The 23,814-nt window shown below is 40.7% G+C and overlaps 1 protein-coding gene across 10 annotated transcripts in view; it reads right to left on the bottom strand.

The window, feature by feature from the left end:
- The window catches only part of CALN1 (calneuron 1), a 529,066-nt gene that overhangs the window by 62,178 nt on the left and 443,074 nt on the right, over positions 1-23,814 (bottom strand). The window lies entirely within an intron of this gene.

Raw genomic sequence — 23,814 nt, 5'->3', positions numbered from 1 at the left:
AAACAGGAAAGTGTGAAACATTCAAAGGAAAATTAAAACAACAGAAACTGTCCCTGAAATAAGACCTGATGGTAGATATCTTAGACAAAGATTTTTAAAAATCACCTTAAAGATGCTCAGAGAACTAAAGGACGATGTGGAGAAAGTAAAACAGAATATTAACAAAATTAAAATATCAATAAAGAGATTGAAAATCTAGAAAGAAACCAATAAAAAATTCTAGCTATGAAAGGTATAGTAACTGAATTGAAAATTCACTAGAGAGAGTGAAAGGCAGATTTGAGCTGAAGAATCAATGAACTTGTAGATAGGGCAATGGAAATTATTGAGACTGAAGAACAGAAAGAAAAATATTGAAGAAAAAAATGAGCAGAGCTTATTGGACTTGTGAGACACCACCACAAGGACCAACGTATGCATTGTGGGTGTCCCAGAAGGAAGACAGAGAAAGTAGTAGAAAGGATATTTGGATAAATAATGGCTGAAAATATCCCAAATTGGATGAAACACATGAATATAAACATCCAATAAGATGAACTCAAAAGACCCACACTTCAGACACATTATAATCAAACTTTTGAAAGCAAAAGAAAAATAGAGTCTTTAAAGCAGCAAAAGAAAAGTGAATCATTACATGCAAGGAAGTCTCTATAAGATTATCAGCAAATTTCACAACAGAAATTTTGAGGCCAGAGGCTATGTGCTGATATATGTGAAGTGGTGGAATAAAAAAAAAACTGTCAACCAAGAACCCTATATCTGGAAAAATTGGCCGTCAAAAGTACGGGAGAAATTATGACATTTTTTCAGGTGTAGAAAAGCTGAGAAAGACACCTGGCTGGCTCAGCAGTTAAGCAACTGCCCTTGGCTCAGGGAGTGATCCTGGAGTCCTGGGATTGAGTCCCACATAGGGCTCCCTGCATGGAACCTGCTCCTCCCTCTGCCTGTGTCTCTGCCTCTTTCTCTGTGTGTCTCTCATGAATAAGTAAATAAAATCTTAAAAAAAAAAAAAAAGAAAAGAAAACCTAAGGAATTTGTAACCACTAGACCTGCTCTGGAAGAAATGCCCTGAAAGATGAAAGGAAAAGATATTAGACAGTAATCAACTCAAAAGCTGTATGGACAAATAAAGATTGAAATAAGAGTAAATATATGAACAATTACAAACTCAGGTACTATTTTAATAATTTTTTTTAATTTTTATTTATTTATGATAGTCTCACAGAGAGAGAGAGAGAGGCAGAGACACAGGCAGAGGGAGAAGCAGGCTCCATGCACCAGGAGCCCGACGTGGGATTCAATCCGGGGTCTCCAGGATCGCGCCCTGGGCCAAAGGCAGGCGCCAAACCGCTGCGCCACCCAGGGATCCCTTAATAATGGTTTGTAAGTGTACTTTTTGTTTTCTACACAATTTAAGAAAAAAATTAAAAAATTGTTAGTCTAAAAGCTAGTATTATTGTTTGGTTAGTGACACCAAATCTTGTTTTCTTTTTTTTTTTTTTTTAATTTTTTACTTATTTATGATAGTCACAGAGAGAGAGAGAGAGAGAGGCAGAGACATAGGCAGAGGGAGAAGCAGGCTCCATGCACCGGGAGCCTGATGTGGGATTCGATCCCGGGTCTCCAGGATCGCGCCCTGGGCCAAAGGCAGGCGCTAAACCGCTGCGCCACCCAGGGATCCCCAAATCTTGTTTTCTACACAATTTAAGACACTAATGAATTTGAAAGAATTATTAATTGATGCTTTGAGGCACACAATGTATACAGATGTAATTTTTGTGCTATCAATACCTAGAAGGGATGAGGACAGAGCTATTAAGGAGTAGTTTTTGTTTATTTTGAAGTTAAGCTGGTATAAATTCAAATTAGAGCATTATAAATTTAGGATGGTAAATGTAATGCCCATGGTTACCACTGATTCCTTTAGATCTAGGACACAAACACATTAAAAGTGAAAAGCTGGAAAAAATATTCCATGGAAATAATCACCAAAGAATAATAGAGCTGGCTATACTAATATTAGACAAAACAGACTTTACAATAATATCTCTATAAAACTTTCCAATGAAACAGTTCTACAATAATCATTGGAGACTTCAACACTCTACTTACAATAATGGATAGAACAACCAAACAGAAATAAGTAAGGAAATAGAGGACGTAACACAACAGACCAATCAAATCCAACAAATTTATATAGAACATTCTACCTAACAATAGCATATACATTTTTCTCAAGTGCACATGAGACATTTTCTAGGATATACAATATCTTAGGACACAAATTAAATGTCAATATATACCGTACAAAGTATCTTTTCTGACCATAACAGGATGAAGCTAGAAATGACTAACATAAGGAAAACTGAAAAATATAAAAAATTGTGGCAAACAACACACTTTTAAACCACCAATGGGTAAGAGAATAAATCACAAGAAAAGTGAGAAAAAACCCCTAGAGGTGAGTGAAAACAAAAACACCACGTAACAAAACTTACAGGATACAGTATAAGTGGTGTCAATGGGGTGTTCAGAGCTATAAACATTACATTAAACAATAAGATTCCAAACCAACAATCCGATGTTACAACTTAAGGAATTCAAAAAAGAACAAGATGAATTTAAAGTTAGCAGAAGGATTGTGGTCTGAAAATATGCAGGGGACAATCCCAATCTTTTGGTATTTGTTGAGACCTGATTTGTGACCCAGTATGTGGTCTATTCTGGAGAAAGTTCCATGTGCACTTGAGAGGAATGTGTATTCGGTTGTGTTCTGATGGAAAGTTCTGTATATATCTGTGAAATCCATCTGGTCCAGTGTATCATTTAAGGCTCTTGTTTCTTTGCTGATGTTATGTTTAGAGTATTTGTCATTTGCAGAAAGTGTTGTGTTGAAGTCCCCTACTACTAGTGTATTATTATCTATGCCTCAATGTCCTTTGACAGATGAATGGATAAAGAAGATATGGTCTACATATACAATGGAATATTACTCAGCCTTCAGAAAGGACGAATACACACCATTTGCTTTGACATGGATGGAACTGGAGGGTATTATGCTGAGTAAAGTAAGTCAGTTGGAGACAGACAATCATTATATGGTCTCACTCATGGGGAATATAAGAAATAGTGAAAGGAATTATAAGGGAAAGGAGGGAAAATGAGTGGGAAAAATCAGAGAGGGTGATAAACCATGAAAGACTCCTACCTTTGGGAAATGAAAAAAGGGTAGTGGAAGGGGAGGTGGGAGGGGGGATGGGATAACTGGGTGATGGGCACAGAGGAGGGCACTTGATGGGATGATCACTGAGTGTTATACTTTATGTTGGTAAATCAAACTTCAAAAAAAAAAAAGAGGAAAAAAAGATTAAAACATATGTGATTGGAGAGCAATAAAAGACAGTGTGTCATTATGTCCCCCCTAAAAAAATAGATTTAGCAGAAGGAAGGAAATAATATAGATTAAAGCAGAGATAAATGAAATAGAGAATAGAAAAACAATAGCGAAAGTTACTAAAGCCAAAAATTAGTTCTGCGTAAGGATCTGCAAAAGTGCCAAACCTTTAGCCAGATAAACTCAGCAAAGGGAGAAGACTCAAGTTACTAAAATCAGAATGAAAGCAAGGGCACTGCTACCAACTCTCTCTCTCTCTCTCTCTCTCTCTCTCTCTCTCTATATATATATATATATATATATATATATAAAAGGTTTCTAAAAGAGTATGATGAACAACTACATCATGCTGACAGATTGGATAACCTAGAAGAAATGGACAAATTCCTAGAAACACAAAACTTACCAAGATTAAATCACACAGAAATAGAAAATCTAAATAGACCAAAAACTAGAAAGATGATTGAATCAGTAATCAAAAAATCTGACAAACAAAAGACTTGGACTTGATGGCTTCATTGGAGAATTTTACCAAACATTTAAAGTAGAACTAATACCAATTCTTTTCACACTTTTCAATGAAACTGAAGAGTGAGCACTTCTTAACTCATTCTATGGGTCCAGCCTTACTCTGATAACAAACCAGACAAAAACAATATAAGAAAACTACAGACCAATATCCCTTATGAACACTGATGCAAAAATCCTCAAGAAAATACTAGCAAACTGAATCCAGCTTCATATTTAAAAGATTATGCAGCATGATCAAGTGGGATGTATTCCTGGAATGCAAGATCAGCTCAACATATGAAAATGGACCAATGGAATACACCATTAAAAGAATGAAGGGGAAAAAAAAAACACATGTTCATTTCAGTTGATGCAGAAAAAAGCTGCAGAAAAAGCATTTGATAAAATTCAACACATTTTCATGATAAAAACATTAAAAAAAAACTAAAGACTAGGGACTGAAGGAAATTATCTCAACACAGTAAAACCATATATGAAAAAAACACAGCAAACTCAATGGTGAAAGACTGAATGCTTTCTCTTTATCTTTAAGATTAGGAACAAATTGGGCAGCCCCGGTGGCGCAGCGGTTTAGTGCTGCCTGCAGCCCGGGGCGTGATCCTGGAGACCCTGGATCAAGTCCCACGTCAGGCTCTCTGCATGGAGCCTGCTTCTCCCTCTGCCTGTGTCTCTGCCTCTCATTCTCTCTCTGTGTCTCTATGAATAAATAAATAAAATCTTTAAAAAAAAAAAGATTAGGAACAAATCAAGGATGTCTACTCTCACCATTTCTATTTAGCATAATATTAGAAGTTCCAGACAGAGCAATTAGGCAAAATAAGAAACAAACCAAAAAAAAACCACCACCAACAACAAAAAGCCATCCAGAGTGAAAGGAATAAATAAAATTCTTTGTTTGCAAATGATATGATCTTATACATAGAAAACCCTAAAGACTCCACAAAAAGATTGCTAGAATAGGTGAATGTGGCAAAGTAGCAGGATACAAGGTTAACACGCAAAACATTGCTGAAATAAATTAGACATGAGTAACTGTAAATATATCCCATATTCATGTATTAGAAGGCTTAATATTGTTAAAATGTCAATATTACCCAGTGATCTACAGATTTAGTGTAATCCCTATTAAAATCCCAATGGCATTTCTCTCAGAAACAGAAACTCATCATAAAATTCATATGGAATCTCAAGAGACCCAGAATGCCCAAAACAAACTTGAAAATGAATAAAACTGGAGGATTCTACTTATTGATCGCAAAACTAACGGCAAAGCTACAGTAATCAAAACACTGTGGCACTATAGTAAGACAGGCATACAGACCAATGCAGTAGAGTAGAAAGCCCAGAAATAAACCCTGCCATATACAGTCAAATGATTTTTGACAAAGGCATCATGATGATTCAGTGGGAAAAGGATAGTCTTTTCAACAAATGGTCTTGGAAAAACTGGATATCCACATGTAAAAAAGCAAAGTTAGAACTATACCTAACACTATCTACAAAAATTAACCCAGACTGGATCAATGAGTTGGATGTAAGACCTAAAATAGTATAATTCTTAGAAGAAAACAGGACAAACTTTTCCTAATTTTGGATTTGGCAATGCTTTCTTGAATAGGATACTAAAGGCCCACATGACAAAGGGAAAAAGTGGCAAATTGGGTTTCATAAAAAATTTTAAATTCTGTGCATTAAAAGTCACTATCAACAGAATAAAAAGGCAACCCACAGAATGGGTGAAAATGTTCACAAATTATGTATCTGATAAAAGATTAATATCTAGAATTTACAGGAAAACTCTTAAGACTCAGCAACAACATAAAAACAAGCAACCTGATTCGAAAGTGGGCAAAGGACTTGAATAGACATTTCTCTTAAGAAGATACACAAATGGCCAACAAGCACGTGAAAACATGCTTAACATCACTAATCATGAAGTAAATGCAAACCAAAACTACAATGAGATAACACATCATACCTATAGGATGAGTGCTATTGAAAAATACCAGAAAATAACAAGTGTTGACAAGGATGTGAAGAGACTGGACTCCTTGGGCCCTGCTCATAAGACCGTGAAGTGGTGCAGCCACCATGGTGAACACCAGTGTGGTGGTTCCTCAAAGAATTAAAAATTTAATCACTAATGGTCCAGCAATTCCACTTCTGAGCCTGTCCGAGAGAATTGAAAGCAGATACTCAAAGAGATAGATGTCCACCCATGTTCACAGCAGCATCATTCATAATAGCCAAAAATCTGGAAAGCTGCCCGAGTGTCCACTGAAAGATGATTGGATAAGCCAAACATGGTCTCTGATACATAAAATGGAATATTATCCATCCTTAAAAAGGAAGGAACTCCCAACACCTGCTACAATGTGGATAAACCTGAGGACATAATGCTAAGTGACATAAGCTAGCCAAAAAAAGACAAATATAGTAGAATTCCACATTATAGGTAGTCAGTGTGGTCAAAGTCATAGAGACAGGAAGTAGGATGATGGCTGCCAGGGGCTGGAAGGTAGGGAGAATGGGGAGCTAGTGTTTCGTAGGCATAGAGTGTCCATTTGGCAAGATGAAAGAGTTCTGGCCGGTAGATGGTGGTGACGGTTGCAGAAGAGTATGAGGATATTTAATGGCACTGAACTGTACACTGAAAAATGGTGAAGATGGTAAATTACGTTATGTGTACTTTACCACAAGGAAAACATTGTAGAAACATTTTTAAAAGATTACAAAGTCTATCCCCATCCTATAATCAAAATGATTGATGGGAGGGGAGAAAGAAGGATTTGCTGTATTAATATCAAAAGAAGATTCAAAGCGATGACCTTCCAAACAGTGTGTTCAGGGTCCAAGAATATATGTAATCTTTGAAACATAAACTGACTCTAGGAGGTAAATGGCCAGAAAATACAAACAGAAAATTAATTAAAGAAGCTATGCCCAGAACTTTTAAGGAGTAGAAAAAACCAAGCTAATACTGAAATAATAGAAATAACGAGCCACCTTTAAAAATCCCTAGCAACTAAAAAAAAAGAAAAGAAAAGAAAAGAAAGAAAAAAGAATCTCTAGCAACTAGAATTAGCAGTTTCTTTGTTCTTTTTTTTTTCGGTTTATTTGTTTTAATTTGGGAATACCTAAGAAATATATGCTTAAATGCACAGAAACAAATCTTTAAATAAAACTGATTTTTTTTTCTGGAAATATGTTACCAACTGTATGTTTTCCTCACTGAGCCCATTCCTCCTGCTTCACCAGTGGGGAGGAGGATGGTGGAGGTGTGTCGTCTTTCTCTTTTAGAAGGATTGCAGCCCTACCCATGGAGCCAGCTCCTGCTTAATGGGATCAAGAGAAAGCATCCATTATGCCAGGGTCAGGGTCTGGTCAGGCATAGCTGTGGCTTTCAGAGCTCACTCCTCAGAGGTTCCCATTTTGAGCAACAGGAACTGGGTCCTGTAATGACCAGTGCTACCAATTTCCTGCTCCTTTTGGCTTTGGTTGCACTGAGTCACAGTTTCTGAGTCCACCCTGAACTTCTCTCTCTGCCTTTCATCAAGTTCCATTGATGCTTTGTCTTAAAAGTCATAAGCATCCTCCTTTTGCTCTTCCACACCTAGTCCCCAAAATCCCTCTACCAGTTAGGAACAACAGTCTTGGTTATTCTCGTGCATCTTGACAATTGTTGCTTACTCAATCATTTATTTAGTGTGTTTTTATCTAAAATGTTCCTCTGTGCTCTTTTGCCAAGTTCCCAATAGCTGCCATGACCCCAATCCTGTTGGCGTGCCTGCCTGCTTGCCTGCCTGCCTTCCATCTATCCATCCCTTTTTTCCCTTTTCCACTCTTTCTTTGTTTTATTTGTATTTGAGTCCATTTTTAAAAAAAGTAGTTTTACTGAGGGTAATCAACATATACTAAATGATATACATTTAAAGTGCACAGCTCAGTAAGTGTTAGCATATGTATATACTCATGCAACCATAACTACTTTCAATATAGTGAACATCCCAGTCACCTCCCGAAAGTCTCCTTTATGTCCCTTAGTAATCCCTCCATACCTTCCCTCTCTGCCTCTTCTCCATCCCCAGGCAGTCTCTATCCTATACCTATACCTATATCCTATACCTATATCCTATACCTATACCTGCTCTCTATCACTATAAGTCAGTTAGCATTTTCTAACATCGTATATAAGTGGAATCATATATTATGTTTAACTTCTTATGTCTGGCTTCTTTCACTGAGCATAATTATTTTGAGATTCATCCCTGTTGTTACATTATCAATGGTTCTTTTTGTTTCTTGCTGTGTAGGACTCTGTTGCAGGGCTAGGCCACAATTTGCTAATTCATTCACCTGTCCATGAACATTTGGGTGGTTTCCAATCTTTGGCTATTACAAATACAGCTGAAAAGAACATATATATATATATATATATATATATATATATATATATATACACATACACATTTTCATTTCTCTTGGGAAGACACCTGGGAGCAGAATGGGTGGATCCTGTGACAGGTGTATGTTTCACATTCTAAGAAACTGCCAAACTATTTGCCAAAGTGGTCATATATCATTTTATTTCCCCCACCTGCAGTATCTGGGTTTCAACCCCTCTACATCCTTGCCCACATTGGTTATCGTTTTACTGCAGCTATTCGCACAGGTGTGTAGTGGTATCTCTTTGTGGTGTTAGTCTGCATTTATATTGTCCATATTTCCTTGTTGGTGAAAGGTCTGTTCAAATCTTTTGTGATTTTCAAAAACTGAATTATTTTCTTACTATTGAGTTTTGAGAGTTCTTTATAAATTTTGTATACAAAATACAAGTCCTTGTAGAATGTATTATATGCGAGTATTTTTTTCCAAGTCTGTAGCTGGCATTTTCATTCTCTTAAAGGTATCTTTGGCAGAGCAAAAGTTACTAATTTTAATGAAATCTGATTTACCAAGTTTCTGTTTTTCTCTTTTGGATCAGGCTTTTGGTGTCAAATCTAAGAAATCATTGCCGAACCCAAGAGGATAGCAATTTTCTCCTATTATTTCTTCTGGGAGTCTTATAGTTTTTGGTTTCACACTTAGAGGTGATCCACTTTGAGTTATTTTGTACATGGCAGAAGGTACAGATCCAAATTATGTGCGTGTGTATGGATATCTAATTATTCCAGTACCATTTATTGAAAAGATTGAACTTACTCCACAGCATTGCCTTTCCACCTGTGCCAAGATCATCTATTTTGCCCCAGTCCCATCAGGCACAACATCACCACCTACTTCCTTGATGTTGGTAATGACCATGGCAAACGCAGAGGGCTGACTGCCACATGAAGGACAAGTTTCCAGTTTAGCAGGAACTGCTTTCGGAAGTCCCATGAGAAACTTCCTTGACATTATTAGGTTTGGTTACTCAGATCAATAAACCATGTGCCAGGCAAGAACCAGCATCTGGCCCCTCTTCCTGCATTTGCAGGGGGCCATTTGGTGTTGGTGGAAAAGGATGCCAGGAGACGCCAGTTCAGCTGACCAAACTGTCATTCTGAATCCTTTCCTCTTTGATTAGAGGATCTCCTTTTCAAAGACAAGTGGGTGAGTTCTCTCTTTCCACTTGCAGCAATCGCAGCGATTGCACAATGGCAGGAGGGGCAGAGTGCTTCTCCCTCTCTCCTGCAGTGGGAGAAACAAAATGCTCCTAGGACCTAAACATTACCATTACTGCAGTGCCATATACTAGGGGAGTTCATCAGACTTTTTTTGAGACCTGGAAAAAATACTCCTTAAATACAGATGCATGGTCACTCAGTATTTCTCTGAGTGTGAATCTAAAGTCAAGAGCAGATCATTTGAACCTAGAGATAAATATTTGTATGAGGTAGTCCATTTTACACTCCACACTTTGGGTTATTATACATTGTCTGAAGGAGAAAATGGAGTCTTGTAATTTAGCTGGAAAATGCCAGAGAAAGGTAAATGGGTGAGGCAGCTGGCTGCTTCAATAATGTCTTGTGGGTGGATATAGCCATCTCCAGGGGCTGGGCTAAAGCTCTGCCCACCAAACCCCCGGAGGTTTCCTCACATTATCAAAACTGGGACACCAGACCTAGAAGGCCACTGATTAGTGAGCTGTAGGCAATAGCCAAGGGCAGCTGTTACCTCTAGAGAGAGAAGGAGGGGTGAGAAATGGACATGGGCTTTACCTGGATCTAGATTTTATTTCTTAAAAAACAAAGAGTGCTCTAAAGCAAATACAGCAAAATGTTAACATCTGTTAATCTGGATTGCTTGTTAATTATTTTCTGTGCTTGCCTGTACATTTGAAATAATTCATAATTAGAGATTAGTTTTTAAGAAGAACAAGGCTAAAAAGAAAGACAAAATATTATTAGTGGCTGTCTTTGTATAGCAGGCTCTTTGTCCTTTCTACTTTTGTGTATTTTCTGAAATTTTTATATGGAGTCTTTGTTAATAGGAAAAATAATCTCGTTTTAAGGTCACAGAACTAATCAAGTGAGATAAATGAGGGTGGACTGAGAAAGAAAAATGGACCAAGAATGATGCTGATAAAAAGGCAAATGAAACAAGCATGAAATGTGGTTAAACCTCATTAATTTGTACTTTACTTAGTCTAATTAATTAGTGGACAATTTGGTTGAACCTTCCACAAGTGGTCAAGAAAGACTTGCTTATTACTACCAGGTGGCACTCCATCCTTAATTCTAATACCCTGGGGCCCAACGCCAGGTGTCATGTTGTTGGGGGACATGTTGCCTGCATATCAGGTTTTGCCTTCCAGGGAATCTACATTCCAGGGCTTTCTGGGCCCTGACTGGCTGAAAAACCGCTCCGTGGAAGCAATGATTCAGCAAAAAAGGTAAGCAAAATTGCAGGAAGATTTTCAATCTACTTAAGAGAACAAACTCTTAATAGCTGTTAGCTCATTAAGTGTTGAAATGTAAATATTGTAGGTAATTAAAAACAGCTTTATTTATTCATTTTAGCAGATCCAGCTGAACATCAATCACAGAATACATTTTTAATGAGTAAAAGAGCTTTTTTAAAAAATGCATCTGCTAACACGGACTGACCTTTTTTTCAATTAATGTGAATTATCATAAAGCCTCATTTCCCTGGTCTCTGTAGCCTGCAGGACTTTTTCAAACAAATATTGGGCACATCCAGCTCTCCACCTCGCCAGGCCTGCACCCACACAGCTAAATGTGGCTGGAGCAGAACACCTGCCAGGTGGCCTGGTCTCAGTGGAAATTCACCAGCTCCATCCTCAAGAGGGCCCATGCTACAGCCCAGTCACCACAGCACATTCCTCTGTCCATGCTCTCCTGCTCCTCTAGACAAGGGGTCCGCCGTTCTCTTCTGCCCCCACTCCCTTCTCACATGCCTATGCCTCCATCCTTCCTCTCAGTGGATGACTTGAACTTTCTGTTTTACTGAAAAGCATTAAATTACATATAAGAGAACATCCGCAGGATTCCAAACCACCCCCTCCCATTGCTCTGCACCTGAACCAGTACACCTGTCCTTCCCTTCTGTGCCCCTGTGAGGGCGCCCCCTTAACACCATAGTTCAGCCCCTCATTTCTCTAGATGTCTTATCTCTATCTTGCATCATCAATTTTCCTCTCTACTGGATCTTCCCCATCAGCATACAAATGAGCTGTTATTTTTCTTACATTGTAAGAACAAAAGCTAAAACTAAAACCTGTCTTGACCCCATTTCCCTTCCAGCCACCACTCTATTTCTTGTCACAGCAAAACTCCGCCAAAGAGCTGATGATGCTATCTCCAAAACCTTCTTCCCCTGTACTCTCAAGAACCCATTCTATCGCACCACCCAAGTCCTCTTGTCAAGGTCACCAATGACCACCATGTGGCTAAATTCAATGGTTCATTTCTCACTTGACCAATTAGTAGGGTGACAATTTATTATAATTTATTATGATGTGGATTTTTTAAAGAAGATTTTATTTATTTATTCATGAGAGACACACACAAAGAGAGAGGCAGAGACACAGGCAGAGGGAAAAGCAGGCTCCATGCAGGGAGCCTGACGTGGGACTTGATCCGGGGACTCCAGGATCACACTGTAGGTTGAAGGCAGATGCTAAACCACTGAGCCACTCAGGGATCCCCTGTAATGTGGATGTTGACAATGAAGAGACACCAGTAACACTTGCAACAGGATAACAGGTAGGACTCCAGAACTGTATCCAGCAAATCAGGAAGGAGATATGATTATCTGACCTGTCAACATTTTTGACACCTTGAAATCCCTTCTGTTGTCTTCTGAGACACCAACCCCCAGATCCCCTCCTTCTCTGCCTCCTGTGTTGGGTCCTCCTCATCACAGAGGCCTTATAATGTTCAAGTGTTCAGATGGCTGCTAGAAACTCTTCTTAACCTACCCTTACTTGCCACATGATCTCATCCAGTCTAATGGCCAAGATACAGGTGATTATTGGAGATACATCTCTGGCCTGCACCTTTCCTCTAAACTCCAGACCATGTATCCCATTGTCTCTTCCACTTCTACACTTTCATGTCCAGAAGGCATTTCAGTCTTAACACATCATACCTTGGACTTCTGATTGTTCCCACCAAATGTGCTTATTTCACGATCTTATACATCTCAGGGAATGCAAGTCGGTCGTGCCAACTGCTCAGGCCCAAATCCTTAACTCTGGTGGGCTCATCCCTAACTCTTCTCCCTTAAACCTGACATCCAGAAAATCTTCTTGTCTCTACTTACATAGAGTATCCAGAATCTGACCACTTCTTCCCACCACATTGCTACCATGTTGCTTCAAATCACCATGAACTCTTATTGAGACTACAGTTGGCCAGTGAACAACACGGGTTTGAACCGCAAGGGGCTTCCTTTTATGAGATTTTTTTTCTTTTTCTTTGTTTTCTTTTAAATGTTTTATTTATTTATTTGAGAGAGAGTAAGAGAGCACTACAGAGAAAGAGTAAGCACAAGTGAGGGCAGAGGGAGAGGGAGAAGCAGACTGACTCCCCACTGAGCAGGGAGCCGACATGGGGCTTGATCCCAGGACCCTGGGATCATGACCTGAGCTGAAGGCAGATGCTTAACCGACTGAGCTACCCAGGCATCCTGAGAATTTTTTTCAATAAACACAGTACAGTAATATAAATATGTTTTCTCTTAAGATTTTCTTAATAAACATTTTCTTTCCTCTAGCTTACTTTATTGTTAAGAACATAGTATACAGTATGTTTGTATATAACATACAGAATATGTTTTCATTGATTTTTATATTATTAGTAGGCTTCCAGTCAACCATAGGCTATTATTGGTAGTTAAACTTTTAGAGAGTCAAGAATTATACATGGATTTTTGACTGTATAGGGTGGCCGCACCCCCAATCTCTACATTGTTCAAGTATTAGCTGTAATTTTAAAGTCTCCTAACTGGTCCCTGTTTCAGCCCTTGGGCTCTGTCTATGCAGCACACAACAGTGGGGTGGCTCTCCAAACAAGAAGGGACATTCTCACAACGGAGGTAAGGTGGTACTTTTCACCTTAGTCTTTGACTTCATCCCCTCCATCTGTCCCACACCACATGGATCTCCCTGTTATTCTTGGACTGCCCCAGACTTGCCTCCTCCTTAGGGCATTTGTGCTTTCTGTTCCCTCTCCTGCAATGCTCTTCCCTCTGATGTCCCATAGTTTGCTCTCTTCTCTTTCATGCCCTTCTTCAAATGTCACCTTCTAAGACATATTCTCAGATCTATTTAAATAGCAACCCCCTTGTTCCCAGCATGATCTGTCATCCTGTTCTGCTTATTTTACACCATAGTATATTTTATCTTCTACCATATTCTAGATCAGCACTGTTCACTAGAACTTTCTGTGATAATGGAAATATCAATTCTATACTGTCCCAATATACATGTGGCTGTTGAACACTCAAAAGTGGCTGGTGCAATTGAAGAACTGATCTTTTAATGATATTTAATTTTATTAAATTTAACTAGTTAATTTAATTAATTTAAATTAAGTTTAGATAGTCACATGGAACTTGTGGCTACCATATTATGCTTTACCATTATTACTTCTTGTCCCACTCATTTTTCCAAAGGTTGGTTGACTGCTAATATGATCTTCATGACAATACCTATCCTCCTTTCGAATATAAGCTCCATGAAGGCAGATTTCCTTTGTGTTCAGCAAATAATAGATGTTCAATAAATATTTGCTGAATAAATGACCTTTACCTCAAGTTTATAATTTCAAGTGCCAAACTTTGTTTTGTTTTTAAACATTTTTAAAATTCTTCAAAGCTCTATATATGTCATTTTCTTAATTTAGTACCAGAATATATTGTTTCCTTGCAATTTCAATGTCACTATTCTGTACATAAATTGCTATGTTGCAATAAATTATGTCCTCAAAGACCATTAATGTCATCCCTTCATTATCTATACCAGACTGCTATGTTTTTATAGACTGTCTACTGACTATCATTACGTTCTTACTGCTGTCTCTGATATGTGCCTTACTTTTCAACAGAGGTAACTGGATAAGGTTTGAGGGTATTTCTCAGAATTTTTGATGACTCTTTTTTTTTTAAGATTTATTTATTTATTTATTAGAGACACACAGAGAGAGAGAGAGAGAGAGAGAGAGAGAAAGGCCGAGACACAGGCAGAGAGAGAAGCAGGCTCCATGCAGGGAGCCTGACGTGGGGACTCGACCCTGGGTCTCCAGGATCACACCCTGGGCTGAAGGCGGCGCTAAACCGCTGGGCCACCAGGGCTGCCCTTTTTTTTTTTTTTTTTTCAAGATTTTTTTTGATTTTTGATGACTCTTACTGTGGGTACATTCACAGTCTGTTCAAAGAGGTTGGTTGCCTATAAATGCAATCTGTATGAAAATAAGATCTGTGATCAGGAGAGCTGTTACTGCCATTCCCCTCTTACAGATTGGAAATTAAAATCCAAGATTTGAAACCTAAGGCCATTGAGCTGGAATTAAACTTTTGGACTCCAAAGTTCTCTCACCTAATCCAGATCTTTCAAAGATGTGGATCAAGGGGCACCTGGGTAGCTCAGTCAGTTAAGTCTCTGCCTTCAGCTTGGGTCATGATCTCGGGATCCTGGAATCCAGTCCTGAGTCAGGCTCCCTGCTCAGTGGAGAGCCTGCTTCTCCCTCTCCCTCTGCCTCCACTCATGCTCTCTCTTGCTACCTCTCTCTCTCTCTCTCTCTCTCTCTGAAAAAAATAAATAATTTTTTAAAAAAAGAAGTGGATCAAAACCATTTACTAAAAATCATCTGCTCTGGGCTTCCCCACTAAACCTCCTGGCTTAGAATCTTGGGGTCTGGGGTGTGAGACTCCCTGTGCTAAGTTTACTTTCTGCTGAGAAATATAATGCTACCTTGAGTTTTTATTCCACAGGGAAAAGAATGGTGGTATTTTTATTAGTTTCCCTACTCATAAGCTTGTAGCGACTGCTCTGTTGCAAACCAAATGAGGATTTTAAGCACTGATACATTTGTTCAACTGATCCGACTACACTGGACTACACTGTACCGTCAGTAGAGATGTGATCAATAGAAAATGTGTTTCGGTAACAGATTATAGGTCAAGAAATACTTCCAGATTCTTTCACTGCCTCCCAGAGAGCAGAGGGATCCATTTGTCAAGTATGAAGACCTAGGAGGATATCATTGACATCAAAATTAATGACAGCAACCTGAAAGGTGATTATTCCTTGAGGTATACAAGGTCACCCGCAGCTGAAGGAAATGCATGTGTCCAGCTGCTACGCTCACCTGCTCTCGTGGTCCCGAGCACGCAGACTGGGACGGCAGCCCCAGCTGATACGTGAACCGGCGCAGCCTTGAGTTTTGCTGATATTTGTATACAGCTGCCAGTCATCGTAGCAACCAGGTCGGGGAAACAGAACAACTCTCTTCCTCTCTGATGCCCTGGGCCATTTCTAGCAAGAAGAGATCATAGCAAAGCTCTTGGGTTTAAATGTAATTTCTGAAACTCGGAGTGGCAACAGGCAGGTCTAGAGGAGACCAGGGTTCAGTGGGAAGTGCAGGTAGACACAGGCTCAGAGTGGAATACAGGAGCCAAATCAAGACAGGTGCACAGTCAGAAGAGTTAAGTGTATTTGAAGGGGGGCGGGGGAACTGGTAATATGAGGTCCCCAGTGGCTGGCAGCACAGCTGTGTTAGCAGATGTGCAAACACAAGGAATGATGGGGGAGTCTGGAGCTCTACTAGGACTGGGACAAACCACCCCAAAGTGGGGGCCCCATAGACTCAGCCCAGTGGGCCTCAGGGATCAGTTTACAGGGAAGCCTGGACTCCCAGACAGGAACTGAGTCCATGGAGGCTCCGCGTGCAGAGAGGTAAATCACTCCAGGGGCTGGGAAAGGCAGTGGAAAGCCAACCGAGGGAGTGCTGAGCTGTGGTCTAATGAAGCCGGTTAGTTAGGGTCTGGGTCACAGGGCATAGTCCTCAGAAGCCAACGAGGGAAAGTAGTGGTCGGAAGCCAAACACTGGGACCCTGAAACCGAGAAGAGAGATGGAATAGCATGTCCTGAATTCTCTGCTCAGCCACTGAGTGAGCATCTGCCGTCAGGAGCACGTGAAGAAGGGTTAGCAAGGACCTGCCAGCCTGGTGATCCCCGGGTGGCTCAGTGGTTTAGCGTCTGCCTTCAGCCCAGGGCGTGATCCTGGAGACCTGGGATCGAGTCCCACATCGGGCTCCCTGCAGGGAGCCTGCTTCTCCCTCTGCCTGTGTCTCTGTCTCTGTGTGTGTATCTCTTATAAATAAATAAAATCTTAAAAAAAAAAAAAAAAAAAACCTGCCAGCCTTACCTTGGAAGGTGAGAAGGGGTTGGGGCCCCTGTTAAGGAAGCTCAGGCCGGCTCTTACCCTGCACACTGGTCAAGCTCAAATTCCAGGAACCCCAGAAGTGTCTGTCCCTGGGACAGCGCATGAGAAGATTGTGGCTTTTGTTATTTCCTGCTTAGTCCACTACGACGAGGAAAAGGCAGCGCTCACAGACTATGGTCAGTAGGAAAGTGGTGTCTGCTCATCAGTACCAGCTAAAGGACAGCAGTCAAAAAGGAAACTTCCGTGGGAATCTATTTATCAGATGAGAGACTTGGGGCATTTGGCCAAGAATATAAGGGACTCCCTGCGCTTCATGGTAGGTGAATTTCTGACAGTTAAAAAGGAAAAAGAAAAGTCTTCTTATGAAAAAAAAAATCCTTAATGGAGAGGACAGAGCTAACTTGTTGGAATTCCTTGCAATTCATGTTACAACAACATCGTGTAGCAGCCACAATGCTCTGTTTAGTAAGGGGGAAGGATGTGATAGATTGAAGTGAAGCAAGTAACCGAAAGGGATCCACATAAAATGCTTAGAAAAACACAGTAAGAATTCAATGCATGCTAGCCATTTTTAATAGCTGAAGTTGTTCAGTGGGCAAGTGGCAAAACCAAGATCTGAACCCAGAGCTGTCTGTCATGGAAACCTGGGCTCTGACTCCTATGCATTTACCTGCTCCGATTATTCATTTTTACTCGTAATTTTGTTTGGCTTCCTGGTAAAAAATGAAGTAGCTCCCAGAGTCAGGTGGCCTGCATTTGTGTTGCAGCTTATCAGACTCATGTCTTCCCCCTCAGCCTCTTGGCTACAGATCACTTATCCCACTAAGCAATTAGAATCCTTGTTCTTCTTTTTCTTTTTTAAAAATAAAACTAGTATGACAGAGAAATTGATTGAGATAGTAATTTGTGTTTCCTTCCTGCTACAGAAAGACACTCCCAAAAACGAGAACAATGCATTGGAGGAAAAAACAAACAAGCATATGAACATATCAATAGATGCTGCAAAGATATCTGATAAAAATCAGCAGCCATTTCTAACAGAAATCTTGATTAAAATAAAACTAGAAGAAAATCATTTACAGGTATTGAAGATCACCAAAGTCCAACAGTAAATATTATTCCAAACGTTGAAATAGTAAAGTCATTTCAAACTGAACAGGAACCAGACAGGTGCATTTGCTTTCACTACGATTTTTTTCAGCATTGCTTTGTAAGTTCTAGTGAGTGCAGCACAACAAAGTGGAAAAGTGTATAAATGCAGGAGAAAAAAAAGAAATACTGCTATGTTTGTGCTGGAAATGTCAGTGTTGAAAATTACAAATTATTGGAATTAAGGGAATTTAATAAAGTGCGTGCAAGATATTTGCTTATCTTACAGTTCTCTGTTAATTCCAGAAATGACAATCTAGAAATAGAAATGGAAGAAGTATTTAACCCAGTATTGTGATCACAAATAATTGTTATTTAGGAATAAATTTGACAATAAAGTTAGATAATTTTTATGAAAAGAAATCAATTCTATCTAATTTCTGACAAATGAGAAGATATTTTATATTCTCAAATATAAACACTTAATGTCACAAAAATGCCAATTATCTCACATGAATATATAATTTATCACAATTTCCCATTGGCAACACATGCTTTTTTTTTAATTGGATGAAATTATCTTAATGTTCATTTGAAAGAACAAATGCTCAAGAAGAGCCAAGAAAGTCTGGAATAAAAAAGCTAATTAGGGGGAATTTGCTCAATGACACAGTGTAACACATAAACATGTACTGGAAAACCATTTGAAAGCATCCTCAAACATTAGCATGCATCAGAATCTCCTGGGAGTACTTGTTAAAACAGTTAAAACAGATTACTGGACCCCCTAGAGTTTCTGATCTACTAGGTCTGGGCTGGGGTGCAATAATTTGCATTGCTAACAAGTTCCCAGGTGATGCTGATGCTGCTGGGTTACAGAATATTCTTTGAGAGCTATTACTGTGACAAATAAACATAATATTGGCAAGACAAAAGGACAAACCAGTGGAATATACAAGAAGCCAGTAACTAGCCTCATGCATATGAGTACCTAATAAATGACAAAGGATATCCATAAAGTGTGAATAAGAAAAATTTGACGTGTAAAAGTTTGTATAATGTGGTCTCAAATAAAATACAATAGTGTGTGTGTGTGTAAACGCATATGTATTTTGTATATATGTACATGATGAACAAGGATTGAGGGAAATGAGGATGAGAGGAAAGAGAAGGAATAGGAAGTTCAGTCAGAAGGAAAAGAATACAACAGCACTAGGGGCACCTGGTGGCTCAGGCCGTGATCCTGGGGTCCCAGGATTGAGTCCTGCATTGGGCTCCCTGCATGGAGCCTGCTTCTCCCTCGGCCTATGTCTCTGCCTCTCTGTGTCTCTCATGAATAAACAAATAAAATCTTAAAAAAAAAAAAAAAAAAGAATACAGCAGCACTAAAAAATTGCCAGTATATATGATATTATCACACTGATGTATTTACATAAAATTACCCATGGCCATGATTAAACATATTTTTTATTTATTTTTTATTTTTTAATGATAGTCACAGAGAGAGAGAGAGAGAGGCATAGACACAGGCAGAGGGAGAAGCAGGCTCCATGCACCGGGAGCCCGACGTGGTATTCGATCCTGGGTCTCCAGGATCGCACCCTGGGCCAAAGGCAGGCGCCAAACTGCTGCGCCACCCAGGGATCCCCTGGCCATGATTAATGGTATGCTCAAATGGAGTTTGAGCTATGACCCAAAGACAACAGGAAGTACATTCCAAAATAAGATGCCAGACACTCCCATTTATCTTTTGCTCTACAAATAAATACTAACTGGCTACTATGTATGAAGCTCAGATCTGGATAGGGAAGGAAATAAAGAGCGCTCTCTCTCATGTAACTCACATTTGAGTGGATTTGCACTGTGAAGAATTTGTCAAAAAGATGAGAGAAGCTAGTTATTGGGCTCTCAGTGTTCCCTGACATCACAGGCGTTGGCACTGTTTTGGGGAAGAGGCGATTCAGAGAGAGCCATAGCAGGCTGTGGGTCCTCCTTCATGGAAAACACAAGTCGAGGGCCCCCGCCCCTCCTCTCAAGAAGGGTCTCCAGTGGGACTCCTGTAGCTCAGGCACAGAGTGGCCTGTGGCCTGACATGTGCCTGGGAAATCTAAAAGGCTTGCTAAGTGGTAGAAGGAAGGAAGGGTGGTGGTGTTGGGTATTTTATTCTCCACTCCCAGAAGTTGTGGAAACATCACTTTTTCATCCCAAATGGGAATCATGAGCATGAAAGCATTACGCTGGGCAAGCAGGCATACACAGGATGGCCCTGGGCAAGCTGAGTCTGGCCCTGTAGGCTCAAAAGGAGTTGAGCCATATGAGACAGAGCTGGTATGGGGTTGTCAGGAGGCCACTGTAGAATAACAGAAAACATTTATGTTCATTCCTGCCTCTGGTTCCTGGCACCAAGCTCCTAAAACCCTTGTAATTTCCCAGGTGACAAGAACAATAGGAGAGGTTCTTTTGTTCTAGTATTTCGTCTTTCAACTTGGTTGCTGACAGAGCTTCTAAATCCTTTGGAATTTCCTGGGAGATAGGAGTGTCTTTTGTTCTAATGAGGTGACTCCTGGGACCTCTTGGATGACTTCAGAACAAGGGCTAGACCCAGCCATCAAAACCACAATGAGATAGCACCTCACAGAGGTTAGGGTGTTTTGTCAAAAAGATTAGAGAGGGGCACCTGGGTAACTCAGTCGGTTAAGCATCTACCTTCCACTCAGGTCGTGATCCTGGGGTCCTGGAATTGAGTCCTGCATCAGGCTCCCTGTTCAGTGGGGAGTCTGTTTCTCCCTCTCCTTCTGTGCTCTCTCTCTCTCAAGTAAATAAATAAAACATCTTTAAAAAAAAAAAAAAGAAGACAAGAGATAACAAATATTGGCTAGGTTTTGGTAAAAAGGAAACCCTGTATATTGCTGGTAGGAATGTAAACTGGAATAGCCCCTAAGGAAAACAGTAAGGAGGCTCCTCAAGAAACCAAAAATAGAACTACTCTGTGATCCAGCAATCCCACTTCTGGGTGTATATCCGAAGCAAATGCAATCACTACCTTGAAGAGAGAGCTGTTTTCTCATGTTCAGTGCTACATTCCTCACAATAGCCAAATACAGAAACAGCCTAAATGCCCCAAACGTGGCATATACATATAAAATGGAATATTATTTGGCCTTTAAAGGGAAGGAAATCCCAGGGTGCCTGGGTAGCTCAGTCAGTTGAGCAGCTGCGTCTTGGTTTTGGCTCAGTTCCTGGTCTCAGGGTCCTGGGATCAAGCCCTGTGTTGGGCTCCGTGCTCAACAGGGAGTCTGCTTGAGACTCTCCCTCTTTCTCTCACTCCCCCATGCCCCTCCTCCCTTCTTCTGTGCATTCTCTCTCTCTCTCTCAAAATAAATAAGTCTTCTTTAAAAGAAAAAAAGAAAGAAAGAAATCCTGTTATTTGTGACAACACAGTTGAACGTGGAGTGCATGAAGCTGAGTGAATTACACCAGAGAAAGATGGATAACTGTAGGGTATCACTTATAATGGAATCTAAAACAACAGCAACAGGGATCCCTGGGTGGCGCAGCGGTTTGGCGCCTGCCTTTGGCCCAGGGCGCGATCCTGGAGACCCAGGATCGAATCCCACATCAGGCTCCCGGTGCATGGAGCCTGCTTCTCCCTCTGCCTGTGTCTCTGCCTCTCTCTCTCTCTCTCTGTGACTATCATAAATAAATAAAAATTAAAAAAAAAATAAAACAACAGCAACAAAAAAGTCAAATTCACAAAAACAGGGAGCTGGTGGTTGCCAGGGGCTGTGGTGGTGGTGGTGAGGGGGTGAGGGGGTGAGGGGCTGGGGGAAATTGGAGAATCTGCTAAAGTGGCACAACTTTCAGTACTAAGATGCATACCTTCTGAAGATCAAATACCTATCAAAGTGACTCCAGTTGACAATCCGTATTGTATAACTGAGATTTGCTAGGGGGTAAACCTTAAGTGTTCTCTCACACACAGGCACATATTGAGGTGATGGATGTGTTAACTGACACATGGTGAGACTCCTCTCACCATGTATACATACACATATAGCAAACCATCTTGTTAACACACTTTAAGTATATTATAATTTTATGTATCTCAATAAAGCTGAAAAACGAGACAGTGATGAAGAAAATGTTAATAACAAACAACCAAGCCATGATTAGAAGCTTGGAGTTCCAAGCTCCACATCCTCTGGGAAGAGAAGAGAAGCTGGAAATTGCAATGATGATCCATCATGCCTACACTATGAAGCTTCCAGAAAAATCCCCAAAATATGGGGTTTGGGGAGCTTCCAAGTTGGTGAACACATCTAGGTGCCAGGAGGGTGGCATACCCCAACTCCGTGGTAACAGAAGCTCCTGTGCTCAGGATCTTTCTGGACCTCACCTGGGTATCTCTTCATCTGGCTGTTTATTTATATCCTTTACAGAATCCTTCCTAATAAACTGGCAATAGTCAGTAAACTGTTTTCCTGGATTGCATGAGCCACTCTAGCAAATTATTGAACCTGAGGAGGGGGTTATGGGAACATCAATTTATAGCTGCTTGGTCAGAAATACAGGTGACAGACAACCTACGGTTGGCATCTGAAAGTGGGGGGTGGCGGGAGGCAGTTGTCTGGGACTGAGGCCCTAACCTGTGAGATCTGATGCTACACCCAGACAGTCAGTAGCAGAAATGCCTGGCATAGAAAGCCCACACATCTGATGTCAGCAGTGTTGTGTGAGAGTAAAAGAGAAATAGAGAGATTTTCCCAGATGGTCACTGAGAAGGGACAAGGGACCTCAGTGCAGAGAAGCTAGAGGGACCACCCAGGCCCCTAGGGGCCGAGGCAGAAGAAGTGGCAGCCAGAACGGGGATGGATTTGCCTTGCCATGGGAATGGTAGGGGAGACGTCCTGAGCGATGGAAGGCAGGGCGTGTTCTTGAAAATGTGAAAATGTCCATGTGAAGAAGAGGAGGCCTGAAGCAGATGCCAAGTCTGGAGAGCTGCTAGGAATGACCCCCTCTTCTTTGCTGCAGCCCAGTCCCAGTCCCAGTCCCTGCTGGCTCTGAGACCACAGCTTGGAGCTGGGGGAAGAGCAGCCGGGAACCCACTGGGAAAGAGACACGTGTGGACAGAGGTCCTCCCTGAACTGCTGATTCCCTGCCACCCAAACCTGGGGCAGGGGCAGGGCACTGGCAGAAATGAGGCCTTTAAATCCAATTTACAGTTCTGGTCAGACACGTTAATGACTGAATTAAGAGTGTTCTTCAACTTAAAGTAACCAGAGCACAGAATATTTTTCCTACCAGTGACCAGAAAATCCCACCACGTATTTCCCCAAGGACAGAAGAATCAAGCTCAGGGACATTGGGAGACAAAAACAGAGTTGCCTTCTCTCAAGAGGGCATTGGTTCAACTTGAGTTAAAGAAAATCATAAAATATTGAAACGAGTTGCAATAGAAAAAGTTGAGATGCATTTTTGTCTCCCCATCAGAAGAATGTTTCTTTTCTGTGCTCTGAGTGGGGGACACCTTATCCTGGGGGCCAGTAATGGCTATAGAGTTTCAACACCAAGAATGGAGTGGTCTGGCATCCAGAAGATAACCCCGCCCACAACGCTGTGTGAAATGTGGAAGAGGAGAAGGCCCTTGTAGGAGACGGGAGAGAAATTCTTGCTAGTAGTGGAAAGGCAATAGTGTCCTCTGGGTAGAAGCTTTCCTTTCCGAGGCTGAGAAAGGGCAGGATTTGTGGGGTCTTTGCAGGTTGTAGAGACCTGGCTCCTCCTGTAGATATTTTCCCAGATGTGGTGAACCCAGGATGGCTGTTAGGCTGGCCAGTCTTTTCTCAAGCTTAGAGAGTGACAGCTGAATGGAGAAGATACTCTAGGAGCACTTGACCCAAGAGATGCAGAGAG

The sequence above is a fragment of the Canis lupus genome, chromosome 6 (assembly GCF_011100685.1).
Source record: "Canis lupus familiaris isolate Mischka breed German Shepherd chromosome 6, alternate assembly UU_Cfam_GSD_1.0, whole genome shotgun sequence".
In the NCBI taxonomy this organism is placed as follows: domain Eukaryota; kingdom Metazoa; phylum Chordata; class Mammalia; order Carnivora; family Canidae; genus Canis; species Canis lupus.
The sequence above is the reverse complement of the archived record's forward strand: the minus strand, read 5'-3'. Positions and strand labels throughout refer to the sequence as shown.